Source organism: Coturnix japonica, chromosome 1 (assembly GCF_001577835.2).
Source record: "Coturnix japonica isolate 7356 chromosome 1, Coturnix japonica 2.1, whole genome shotgun sequence".
NCBI lineage: Eukaryota > Metazoa > Chordata > Aves > Galliformes > Phasianidae > Coturnix > Coturnix japonica.
The window spans coordinates 168,066,831-168,079,257 of NC_029516.1; the positions used below are offsets into that span (position 1 = coordinate 168,066,831).

Sequence of the window (12,427 nt, forward strand, 5' to 3'; positions counted from 1 at the left end):
TAAATTTGTGAACAACCTCCATTCTCATCGCTCAGGGAAGTAGTAGTGTTCAAAATTAAAAGACTTTTTGTCCACTCAGTCTTCCTTTGTAGCCAGAGTTATTGTTTACCTGGAAAAGCAATGTTGGGGATTTATAGGTTCAAGCTGCATACTGAACACAGAACCTTTGTTTACTGTTGATTTTACTTCTCTTTTTCTCTCTTTTAATGATCTACAGGAAGAAGAAGAATTGAAATTATTCTGTGTCTGCGCCTCCTGCCATTTTTATGGGTTATCCTTCCCAGCTGATATTTTGCACAGAAAGGAGTACAAGCAAGGAGACAGAGCTGGCTCACAGTCACCTTCTGTGGCAGGTGGACTGCCAAGCAGCCACGTGCTGATTCTAGTCTGTATGTCTGCTGGAGCAAGACTGTTCTGTGCTACGTATTTCCTAGTCTTTTGCCAAACTCTTTTGTTCATGGAGGGAACGAGGATCGGATCACAGTGTCAGCAGGAGGAATTAGCTGGCCAAGAATAGATAGAAACAACAGTGTTTCATTTGAAATACACCACTAAAGTGACTAGTATGTAGTATTACAGAGACGTTTTGCCACTTTCATTTGGAGGACAGTGTTTTGTTTGGGTGAATTTCGTTATGTTCATATTCTATTCTGTTTGTTTCCATGCAGAGTAGCCCTGAGGGTGTCTCTCAAACCAAAGGGCAGTTCTCCACAGTAGAAATGAAGTGCAATTATAAAAATATTCTGTATCTCTGATATTAAGATTTCTTGTTTGAGCAAATTCTGTATACTGTGAATTCCAAAGGAAAAACCAGTTTCAAACACCAAATCTCTTCTCTTCTATACTTATGCAAATCAGTCACAGTGGCAAAGATCTGATCCATTAATGGGTAGGTTTTGTGGCTTTACAAGACAAAGCCCCATCCTCTCCCTACTGTTCCTCAGAAGGTACCAGCCTAATGTGCAGATTTAAGCAGGAGTGAGTTCAAAACCCAAAAGGAACCTACCAATTGATTTTCATCCAGTCAGTGCTCTAATCTGACTACAGAGCAAAAAATAGTATATCACATGGCAGCATAATTGGAGGTTTCACGTTCTTTTAACCGTATTAGAAGTACTCCTCCACTTGCTGAGTAGAAATAGGAGCACCAGTTTCAGATTTTGAATGACAAAGAAGCTGTAAACCAATTTCCCCAGCACAGAATAAACAATCTTAAGCAGATGTGGAGTTTCCTGAGAAGCTTATTGTTGCTGAATTATTATTCTTATAAAATCATCTATGTTTTGTCAGATTTTGGTAACAGAGTCTATTTATGCTCCAAACTCCTTTTTCAGTCTTTGCCTTTGTTTTCAGTGATTATCTTTAACTAAGATCCTCAAACATTAGTTTAGAGTCTTTTCAGACATAGTGGAACCCTTTGGTGGAAAACAGTGATGATGTCTGAGAAGGTAGCTAAACATAAAATGCATGGATGCTTATTTTTAAGATATTGAAAATAACAGGAAAAAAAGAAGAAATTGCCAAAGTGTCATTTAAAAATAGTTTTATAAAATTATTTTTTTAAAAAACATTGAAGTGACTTCATAGAGACCTTGAATAATAGGAGTAACACCTTTAGTCACAAAGTTAGAATGTAGATTTCCTTGGATGGTAGTTACTGATCCTGAATACTCTGATTAATATGAATCAGAAATTTATACTGCTGCAAAAGTTTTAATACTCATTTTGACAAGAACTTATACTTTAGACGTGAAATTCACTCTTTGGAAAGAGCAAGTAAAAATTAAGAGGAAGATACCAAGATCAAGTCCCTAGAGTAAACTCATCAGTTTCTGTTAGTTGGTTGTTTTTTTTTTCTTTTTCCATTCAGGTGCCTTGCAAACTGGTTTCATTCTCATAAATAATGATTTGTGGGTAAATCTGAGGGCATCTTTTAGTTTCATCTGGCACACTTCATTATTCATTTAAATCTCTGTATTTATGTTCAAGTCTTTGCTTCTCTCTTATACTCTTCTTGCACACATCCTCCTCAGAGGTCTGTGTTTTGGTTTTACTCTCCCATGCCCTGTTTTCTAGTAATGGGCAAAAACAACAGGCCAAGCAAGGGTGTATAGACTCTTCCCGTTACAGATTCTAAATCTAAATTGGCTAACCTAAGACTATTTACGCAGAGACTGCGTAATGTTGAAGGAGTTTCACAGCCAGGCTCAGTCTGGGAAACATGGGTCTTCCCAATTACTAAGAGCTGGGGCACTTCCTTACACTAGAACAGTCTTGGCAATGTTGGGTGTTTCAGCTCCTCATTTACACCTACACACAGCCAAGAGCCAGAAATTACTCATAGGTTCCTTAAATGCAGACCAGTATAACATAGATAATCCTAAGAGGAACAGGTACCTTTCAGAATCTATTAAGAGAAGTGGGCACATCTTAATACCTCTTTCTTCATCATCCTAAATGAAATATTTAAGGTAGACTAAGTAAATTGCACATTACAAAAACCTGTTCCCCTGTATTTAATCTACAGACATCAGGAAGCTTACATGTAAATAGTTACAATATAGACATATGAATCCAGACCCTTACATTCTTTGAGGTACAAAGGGCAACGTCAAGTGAGGATTCTGAGAGTAGCGCCATTATTATGTACTGGCAGATTACTATTCAGTTTTACAATATGTTGTATAGCATAATTTGCACTTTCTTCTTCTCCTATTGCATAGGAGTATTGCCATTAAAATACTTTCCTAAGAAGAAAGAATAACTGTCTTGATTTGAATAATGTAAGCTAGATTGTTCACACCTTGCTGCATCTTTTCCACCTTGTCTAGTAGACAGTAAGTATTGTTGTCTTGATTAGAATATATATAATATATATATATAAATAAACAAATCATTTCATATTATTATTATTATCGTTGTTTTTATTATTATTATTGAGCTAGTTTTACAGACTGCTTTGTAAAAAAACCAGGAACGTAACTCATCTTGTCCAATACAATAACACCATCTTGTCCACACTGTGTCTTTGATCGTGCCACCAGAATCCCACAGGTTTATTAATTCTGGAACTGAAGAGAATCCAAATTAGTATTCCTTTAACCTCATTGTTTTCAGTCTAAGAGTGGCAGAGTGGTTATTATATTCTTTGGAGGTACTGATTATACCTGGAGACTTCTTCGTACTCCTTTTCCCCTGCAATTTGCTGTATTCACAAGCTCCTCGGATTGCAGATATTCAGAGCATGTTCAGCCTTGCCTGATGTGTTACTGTCTATACATGCTACTGCTGCAGGAATAATGAGTGTTACTAATAGTGCACTTAGAAAATGTACTCATTGTATCTTCTCATGGAGATATTTATTTATTACTGATAATGCAAATTGGTGCAAGAAGCTTTCATTTTATTCAGTTATAAAATAGTATCAAAACAAGAAGGGATATTTTCCGGTAGGGGAAATGTAATCTACCATTAGTGGGAAAAACATCAGTGACTACTTTTATGGGTTCTGTAAGATGGTTTGTAACAAAGAAAAGGGAGCAAAGGAAAAGAACCTTTTTCATATCAGTATTTATAGGGCACCTGTTAGAAAGGTCAATGAGAGACATTAGGAATGTAAGTGCTATGGCCACCCTCATTCATTTTGCTTGCTTCTTTTAATCTTCGATCCAGCTGCTTCAAACATCTGGCACAGTGAACTCTGACTCTGTCCTCTGATTCATGGGAAGTCCTTGGGGATGTGTGTGGGAGCTGCTTTGCATCCAGTGTCACCGCTTCCATACAAATCTGTGTGTTCTTGTGTGGGGATCACCTGCTGTGGCCACCCACCATCATCCCAGCCAGCTGGGTATCTCCATTGCCAGTGAGGTGCCTGCTTTCTGACTCCCAGAATAACATACATAGACTCTGGGGGAGACAGTGAACTTCTGTGACAGCAAAACAACTGAATCTTCCCTCTCCCCAGATCCTTCTGATATTGCATCCTTCCAAGGGGCACAGTGCACAAGCATATCACCTTGCCTTTGTTCTCACTTTCCCCTTCTACAGAGACATCCCTCCCCAGTTTTTTCTGATCTGTGCCTCCTCAACACACACCTGTACTCTCTTTCGTTCTGTCTCCAGCCTCCTGATATAATTTCACAGCCCATGCCCTCGTTGGCAAGAAGACAGTGCTTTAGTGGCAAATGGAATGAAAAAGAAGGATGCTTCTTCCCTATTACCTCACCATGATTGTTGCAAGAGTGGGAAACCCCTGGTAGTTAATGGGGTCTCAGACATCTAACATGTCTCCATTCCTTTAAGAGGCAATGCAAAGGCCCTTGGAGCTGAGCAGTGTGGATGAGCAGCTAGAACCACATGTGTGCACACTCACAGTGCACTCCGCTTTAACAACTGGCTGCTTCAGGGGCTGCAGTAGCCAGGAGTGCTGGGGAAAGATATCAAGCAGGTGCTGGGCAACGGGCTCCCAGCCAGGCCCAGGCTGGGACTGAAGTAGGATGTGAAGGAGAAAGTGGCCAGGCTCCACACCTGGTAAGCACATATGGGATTCCTATCCCTCACCCCTTGGGATGAAAGGAGAAGTCAGCCTGGGAAACAGGGAGACAGCAGTAGAGAAAACACAGGGGATTAGGATTATGGATGGAACATTATCAAGATTATCTTTCCTTTTCTACTCCCCAACAACTTTATCAAAGTTACCCTGGCTGGACAGAGGCACAGCGGAGGATGCACTGCAGCTTCGACATATCAGTGCAGGAACCCTGGGGGACTGCATCAAATAGCAGCTGGGATTTGGGTCATTTGGTATTTTTTATTTTTATTTTTCAAAAAGATAATATTTTAAGCAGTGACTCAAAGAGGGGGGAACCAGCAGGGAATGCCAAGCTGTGGTGCAGCGACAGAGAATGGCTGTTAATTCCCGAAAATGGATGCACGAGCTAATCCTCCCCTGCAAATACAGCCTCGCAAATGGTCAGACCCAACAGCCTCTTAAATGCCAGATCAGCTCTTACTTAAATGGCATTTTGCTTGATTATTTATTTAATTTACCCTTATTTATTTATTTACTAAGAATAGCTTTGAATTAAGTAGTGACCCCTGTCCAGGATTGTGTTGGTGATGGTTTGTTGTCGTTTGCTCTTGCTGTTGATGAAGTGCTGGTGTTGGGAGGTGTTGAGTTCATTAGGTCTCAGGCTACCCAGGGTCCCTCTCAGACGTGTACCCACACCCCCACATCACAAAATCTTGAGACTGGGGTCCCTGCCCACCCAATGCAGGACATCTGAATGTGAATGGGAGCAGGAATGAGATACTCTGGCCTCAGATGTGAGAGGGAGGAGAAAGGGAGGGAGGAAGCTTTGTGAGGATGCAGAGATGCTGGAAAAGAAGGTAAATCCTCAGCTGGCTCTGGGAGTGAAGGGTTAACCAAGGGAGGATGCACGTGTGGGGGACTCATAAGTAACAGTGGGGAGCTTTACTGTGTTTTGTTTTGTTTTGTTTTCCTGTTGGGAAGGTGGAGAAGCAAAAGGGGTCAGAGAGAACTGTGCCTGGGGGTAGAAGGTAGACAAGGAAGAAACGTGCCTGTAGGTCTGCTGGAACGGTCTGGGGATGCTGGCAGGGAACGGTAACACTGTGGGACCAGGGAGTCCAGGGGATGCTGAAGGGAAGGGGCTGGGTGGCCAGGGAGTGGCTGCAGGTGGCACAGAGGGGCACATCCTGCGGCGGAGCTATCAGCCCCGGCTGCTTTTGTCTGGGCACTGCTCCTTGTGCCCTGCAGCTAAGGCAAGGGACGAGGGATCGAGACGGTAATTTGCCCTTCCTGAGGACAGAGGTCTCTCGTTAGTGCTTAATAGCGATACGTGTATGTGTGGGGAGGGGTCGCGACTCTGGAATCCCCTTTTTCCTCTTGCCAGGAAGAGCCCGGAGCTGGCAGACTGCTTGGTTTGCTAGAGGAGGGAGTGCCACTTGGTGGCACTAAAAAGTTGCGCTGAAGCCCGGCGATCTCCCTGCAAGCCCCCTGCCCACTCCGTCCCCCAGACCCACAAATGCAGCGCGGCCCTGGGGAAGGGGGATGTTAAACTTCAGCTTAGTGAAATTGCTAAAATCCCGTCGGGTCTGAAGGAGTAAACTCTTTCCCGCGTCTATGTTTAAAACAGACCCTCCTCAAGAAGACATCGCCTTTTTTTTTTCTCTCTCTCCTTTTTTTTTTTTTTTTTTTTTTCCTTAGGTTGATGCTGTTCTGAGCCCAGCGCAGCAGTTTCCCTGCTTGCTGGAAAGGGGCGGTGCGGGCGGGAGGTGTCCCCTTCATAGGGCGACTTCACAACCTTTCCGAGCACCTGGAGAGAGGGCAAAAGGCAGAATTAACCCCCGGGAAAAGCAGAGGCGTTGGAGTCGTGTAAGCATGAGGAGGGGCTGAGATGTTTAAGCAGGTGGGTCAGGCTGCAGCAAGTATTTAGGAACACCAAGGTGCCAGAGAGCAGTGACCCATCTGTCGTCTCATTGTTTGTTTGTTTATTCATCCTCCTCACGGCTTTCGCTCCCCCCTCCTCCCCCTTAAATCTTAGGGACCATTCACGCCTCTTACAAATGAGACTTGGGCGATGCTGAGAGAACAGCGTGTTGCATGGCGTGTGCGTGTGTGCATGCAGGCGCGGGGGTAAGATCCTCGGTTCTCAGCGTTTGCCTGTGATCAGAAGAAAACAGGATGTGCCCTTAGCTGGAGGAGTGACAATGCGAGTCGAGCAGGGCTCACCTGCTGGTGATCTTTGCAGAGGCATTTGAGGATTATTCAGCTCCAGAAGGTCTGTGTGAGGAATGCTATCTCTGTCGTGCTGAAAATAGGAGGTGCCTACCCTTACCGGTCTTGATTGCTGCCGCTGAAAGGACTGTTTGCCGCCACCGGAGGAAGAAGAGGTTGCTGCCACGGACAAGGTAATGCTGAGGAGCGGGTGAGGGGATTTATGAGCCCCTGACCACGGACTGAAAGCATGTGAATGCAGGAGGAACTCTTTCCTTTCCCTCCCCCCTATCTGCTCTCTATCTGTGCCCTGCTTGCCGGAGGACAAGCACGGCTACAGAGGGGCAAGCAAGACCGTGGGGCACACCTCGGGGCTGCTGGGACATCGGCGGGTTGGGCATCGGAAGGCAATGGGCACTGACCCCTCCCTAGGAGTGGGCTACGTGTAGGGCAGAAGGCAATTCAGGTACTGCAATACCTGAGCTTGTTGGTGTGTGTGGTATAGACCTTCTATTCACTGGTAAAGATTTGCCTTGCCAGAAAGAGAATAGAATTGGAATGAATTTATTTTCCAGATACAGCAAGGCTTAGCTCAGCCATAGACTTTTCTGTGTGACCTTGGGACAAATCACTTTGGCTCTAATCGGCAACTCCCCTCTGTTCCTTATTTAATAACTGGAGCTAATGTCTCTGCATGTTAAAACGATTCATTAAGGACTGAGAGGGACTGTGATTCCTCTAGGGAGGCAGATACCTAAGAACAAGTGTGCATGCACACATATGCGTGTGCATGCACAACCACATAGTTGTAGCAGCGCAGGTAGCTATTCTGGGAGTTAACCTTGTCCAATAGTTCCCTCTATGAGCCAGCTCTATGTATCTAATTTATCTGTAAGGAAAAGCAGTCCTTAAGATAACTGTGACCACTATGTCATTTATATATACATACATACACACAAGCACACACACATATAGATATATACATACACTCATTTAGCCACTGGTTGATTTTTAGATTATTTTTCCCCCTTCACTAAAACCAGCCCGCGAGGTGGGAGCCGGTAGAAGGTGGTGTTCAGCACCATGGGCAGCGCCGGCAGCTCCGTGCCTGCACACCGGCGCTCAGTATCTCCAGTGGTGCCACTTCCATCCCTCCTCCTCCTCCACAAAAAGGGCTTTCTGGTGGGGATGTGAGAATGGATGGTTGTTTCTTCTGGACCTGAGGACGTAGCTATAGGACCGTCTCGATAGCAAAGTGGCAGAGGACTGTCTTGAAAATACATTGCTTCAAGCAGTCCTCAAATGGGAAAGCGTATAAAGGAGTTAATTGCTAGTTTTTATGTTTCTTTTCTTTCTTTTCTTTTCTTTCTTTCTTTTTTTTTTTTATTTTTTATTATTTATGACTTCATTATTATCACTCTATCCCTAAACATTTCTATCATATACTAATATTTTGTGAATTCTCAAAGATTTTAACTACATGCCAGTATTTATGTAATTAGGGATGCCAGTGCTAATCATTATTCCATATGATCAGAAAATATTTCTTGAATCTCTATATAGCTTCTTCTTCATTTTATTTGTGATTTTTTTGGTATTTGATGTAGTGGTAGTAGAGGAATGTCACTTCCAAGGCTACTGCTTTTACTTTTCTTATTCTTATTTTACCCTTGGGGACCTTTTCAGGGGGCGGTGCGGGGAAGGGATTTTTTTTTATTTTGGAATTGGTGTTGATTTGTTTGATCACTTCTCCAAATCATACAGTTTTGCTAACCAATAAAATGTCCAGCATTACAGCTGAAATCACACCAGGGCTGTTAGTTTCTACATCATCTGGTGTATAGGTTTTGGTAATGGCAGTAATAAGTAGTATATCTAGCAGAATTTCAGGAATCACTGCAAGTTTTGCTGTAATGTTAAGCACCTGCACATCAAAGCAAAAATTGTTTCATTAACCAGAAGGTGTGTGGGGGTCATGAGAGTATGGGGGAAAACTTCCTGGATTGCTAGGGAACTTGCTGAGAATTCTAGCATTCTGTGTTTATTATCTGTGAAGTTATGCATGAGATCAGCCCACTAATCTGTTGTTTTCAGTGGCTATTTAGACCAAATGATTAGAATTCATCCGTGCTGCTTAGTTTACATCTAAGTAGAACTGCAGAAAATTGTTTCATAGTGTCTCGTCTTTAAAAGATTGTTTTCTTTGTCAAAGTGCTTGATTCAGTGCCCACTGGAATTCAGAGAAGATATTTATTTATTTATTTATTTATTTATTTATTTATTTATTTATTATCAGTGAATGGGAAAGTTAAATGACAGTAGAAATCTCAAAACATACCTGTGTGCTCACAATCATGTTTTGCGACTAAAGAGCATTTGAATGCATCAGATTTTTGTGTGACCAAATAAAGTACCTCCAAGTATGTGTGTGGGACCTCCTGCAATGTGAGCCTCTCTATTGCATTGGGAACAAGATTTCCAGAATAGACTGAACACAATGTTTTGTGTTTGCAACGGCAACAGCCAGAAGTGCTGAGCAAATTCTTAGCATCTTAGAAACTTCAGTGTACATTTTTTGTTCATATTGCTCCCTGTTGAGAAGAGCTGAGAAGTCTCTCTTCTTATATAATGACTTCTCTAAGGCAGTTCCATATTCTTGCCTTTTAAAGACCTTCACTGCATGTATGAAGAAAAATGGGGGCCAGTAATTCAGATGTTGATTTTATTTGTTTGTTTGTTTGTTTATTTGTTTCTTCTTTTTCTCTGATGATGAAACCTGGGTTAGTTCCTTGGCATGTATTGATTTGATTCATTTCTGTATCTATACTGAAATTTATTACCTGACATCTGAAGACACAGAATTAGTTGCTACATGAATATGTAGCAGGTTCCAGGTAAATGAATACCTGGAAAGCACTTCTTTGGCAGATACATGGCTGTAAGCTATATGTTCCTAGTCTATAAATACAATTTGTCTCTACAAATCAATGGGCTTGGTGCACAGTTTTTTAATGATTTCTCTAATGAGGAGAATCCTATGAAGAGATGTTAAATTCAGGTAAATAACAGCATTCTTCATGTATTTAGCACTGAGTATATTTCTAAGTGCTTTCCCCCATTGGACCCTGAATTCTCACTACACCGGAGCACTGTGATCCTTTAATCTGGCATTTTACTTTTATGATTTTTATCTGCCTGTAGACTCATAAATGATGAACTAAGAGGCTGTAAGCTTGCAGAGCTCTAATCAGTTAAAAATAAATAAAAAAAAAAAGTATTTATACTTCATATTTTTTTTTTCCTGATACAAAATGGATTAAATCAAAATCTTCTCTTTGCTGATTTTGTATCTTACCTATAGAAGCTACGCAGCCAGAAGAATTCAGACTCCTTCATTCTGGAGTCGCTAGTGGGCGCTGTCATAATAATGTAAGTCACAGGGTGAGAAGCTCTCTATGGATTTCAACATTTAACACCTGCTGTGGTAGAAGAAAAGTCAGGTGTCCTCCATGTGTAAACTCTCAGCCACGTACACAGTGCAGAATCATCCCCCTGTGAGCTGCCGTGGGATCTGTGTTCTAATTAATTCAGTTAGATATGAAGGCTCTTTGTTTTGGTCTGTGCAGACAGTAATTACAGATGAACTTGTATTCAGGTTAAAATAAATCATTTCAAGAGTGTGTGATGTTTCATGGAATATTACAGATGCTCATTTTCTACTCGGTTAAACCTCAACATGAAGTACTTGGAACTCTGCCCTAAAGAAACAGCTGAGATTTTCTCCTAGCAGAGATTGGTATAAAGTTTTTACTATCAGAGAGTGCAAAGGTTACAGGACATTGTTGAGTGCTTCATCGTGTCTCCACCTTGGTAGCCCATAAAGGTTTGACTAGAGCAAGGCTGAATGAAGAACAGATAGGCAGAATCATCTTTTCACCTTATTACTTCTGCAATTGTTCTGAGTGCAGCAAAGGACTGGAACCCGAGTGCCTGTCATCTGCTGTTATTGCAGGGGACTTCAGAATTAATTTATAGTTAGATCCATAGCTAGAATAAGCTAAGAACTTTGATACACCAGTAATTAAGTGCCTGATTTCATTTTGTCTGTGTTGCAGTAAATTAGTAGTAACTCTCTTCATGCTAAAGAAATTGAAGTGTGGAAAGTAAATTTGACCCTTAAGTGCTGTGCATATTGATTTGCTTGTCCATCAGCAAAAACAAGTAAATGCAGATAAATATTAATAGGGGAAATGATTTCTACTACTTATATATGTTACATACGTGTTCAAGTGCCTTCTGTCTATGATGCTACTGATACCTCGGTTCTCAATTTGAAAGCATGTGAAAACTCCCTTTAGGGTTACCCCTAACATTTAACACAAGAATTATATTTAAGCTTGTAAAATTTTGCTTAATTTTATTTTGGTATCATATTGCTTTATAATAATAAGCTTCCTGTATGAGGAAAGAATAAAAATCAAAAAAACTTGTGTGAGATTCTTTGGGGATATGATAGCAGTAAAACAGTATATTTGAACAGTTCCCATGGCCATCTTTTCAGGGAGGAATGGAGAAGTTCTCCAGGAAATGTAATTAGTGTGCTTAGTCTATCAGCTCTCTGCTCAGCCATCTTTTAGCCTAAAGTGTCATCTGCTGCCTAACTACCCTCAAGGCATCTTTGAATGGCATATCCAGTCATACCCAGTGGAAGGATGATAGCAATGGACATGAACTGAAATGTTTAAGAAATTTCATTTAAATATAAGAAAACAACCTTCTTACTGTTAGTGTGGTCAAACATTAGTTGCACAGAAGGACTGTGGAGCCTCCATCCATAGAGGTAGTTGAAACCTGACTGGATGTAACCCCAAGAACCTGCTTCAGCTGAACTTGCTTTGGTTAGGGTAGATGGATCAGACAGCCTCCAGAGGTTTCTTTCCAACTTAGCCTGTGATTTTTAGGACTGTGAGAGCAAGAACAAGCCTACTGAAACAGATCTCTATTGTACAAATAAGCAAGATTCTAGGTAATTTCTAGGCAGTAATATTTTCACATTGCTCCATTGTCGGGTATAAATTACAGCTTGTTTCACTGCATTGTGAAAGCCCACAGAAGGCATTCACTCAGATGCTTTGGAGCCCTAAAATCTAATAGTATGTAAATGAAGCAGGTTTTTTGCGGTTGGCAATTTACTAGTAAATCCACACTATTCAATAAGTCCCAAGTATAATCGTGACTTTCCCATCTGTAAGTACAGGCAGAACACAGAGATTGTATAAAGGTAACATGAGTCATAATTTTCTGGAGCAATTTCACTAGGCATCTGCCATTTGATTGATTTGATAACTTGCTATTGGGCCCTGGGAGCCCTTAGGAGTGATTATCTGCTATTACTTTTGAATCAGAAGTTTAAAGGAGACCATCAGCTTTATTTCATACTTTACTTCATTCTTTACCCTGCAAGCTATGTAGATAAATACGACTGTAGTCAGAGAAGAACAAACAACTGTTCTTCAGAGTGGAGAGGATAAAGATGTACCTGTTGCCTTCTCTTTCTTATATATCCTGTATGGAAATAGTTTAATCTGACTTAAGGCTGTGGACTTCAGAGACAGTGTCGAATAAACCTTGATCTATCAGGAAGGCCTGGGCAATATATATTGTAGAATTTAAAATAATGAGTTAAGACTA

The 12,427-nt window shown here is 41.3% G+C and overlaps 1 protein-coding gene across 5 annotated transcripts in view; it reads left to right on the plus strand.

The window, feature by feature from the left end:
- The first annotated feature begins 6,229 nt into the window (after nucleotides 1-6,229).
- GRM5 (glutamate metabotropic receptor 5) overlaps nucleotides 6,230-12,427 on the plus strand; it is a 233,287-nt gene continuing 227,089 nt past the window's right edge. For 2 of the 5 annotated variants that reach the window (XM_015852353.2, XM_015852356.2), the window contains exon 1: nucleotides 6,231-6,930. The gene's annotated coding sequence lies outside the window, so the exon portion shown is untranslated. Of the gene's footprint in view, nucleotides 6,931-12,427 lie in introns of all 5 variants that reach the window. The other 3 variants (XM_015852354.2, XM_015852357.2, XM_015852355.2) reach the window with 3 other exon arrangements.